The sequence below is a fragment of the Oreochromis aureus genome, linkage group 3 (genome assembly GCF_013358895.1).
Source record: "Oreochromis aureus strain Israel breed Guangdong linkage group 3, ZZ_aureus, whole genome shotgun sequence".
In the NCBI taxonomy this organism is placed as follows: Eukaryota; Metazoa; Chordata; class Actinopteri; order Cichliformes; family Cichlidae; genus Oreochromis; species Oreochromis aureus.
In genome coordinates this window covers 92264262-92265404 of record NC_052944.1, presented here as the reverse complement: position 1 = coordinate 92265404, position 1143 = coordinate 92264262, and positions in this window count along the sequence as shown.

Below are 1143 nucleotides of genomic sequence, written 5' to 3'. Positions count from 1 at the left end.
ACAATTCTGCTAAAATGAGCAGAAGCTGCTGAGAATTGTGCTGAAAAGAGGTGAAAAGGCTGAAAATTTTGCAGAAAAGAGGTAAATCAGCAGAATTTCTGCAGAAAAGAGGCAAAGGAGCAGAAACTTGCGCTGAAAAGAGATGAATCAGCAGAGTTTCTGCTGAAAAGAGTTTTTTTTTCTGAAAACAGCCCAAAAAAGCTGGAATTTGTGCTGAAAAGGGGTGAAAGAAATGAAAATTTTGCTGAAAAGGGGTGAAGAAGCTAAAGTATACCAAATCAACGTATTTGTGCCAAAACATAGTATTTCTGCCATATTGTGGTATTTGTGCCACAAAAGTTACTACATTACAACATGAATACGGATTAAAGATGAAAGAAACTGGCAACAAATTCCTCCACTACAAACCAGTCTGATACCACTTCTTTGCAGTGTTCACGTTTACTAAGGCACTACCCAAAAGGCGCCACAAGAGGGCACTCCAACACAAGAGATGAGGTGAATGAGCAGAATTTCTGCTGAAAAGAGGCAGAAGGTTCTGTATGTAGAAAAAGAAACACTGTTGAACCATGTGTGAAATAAATAAAGAAATGAAATGAAAGAACAACCTGGTTCTGCTCAAATTCACCAATCAGAGGTACTGCCTCAGTCTGCTTCATCAGGCTGTGTACTTGTTTCTGCCATGGAGCGTTAACAAGAATCTGAGGTCCATATTAGAAAAGCTGCTAAAATCATAAAAGTTTGCAGAATTGTAATAAATTAGCAATATAAATTACAGGTCTGTGATAGTGTATAAATTTGTAGTGAAAAAAAAAAAAACGTGGACCAAGGTGGGATTGAACCCACGACCTTTGAGCTGCAGAGCCGTGTCATTACTGATTGCGCCACCTGGAAAGGGGGCGGCGGTCTGAAAGACAGATACTTGGGCAGTCAGAAAATAGATCGCGGTGAGAGGCGAAAAACGCCGTTTTTTGGAGTTACAAAACGTCGTGTAACTCAAACACTAGGAGGGCTAGCAGCATAATTCTTGTACTGGGTGAATCAGCGGACTTTGGTGTATTTTGACTGCGATTTCCATAGCTCGTTCTACCTTCGTCGCGGAGATATGACGAGAGAAGAAACGGCTTCATTTCCAGAGTTTGA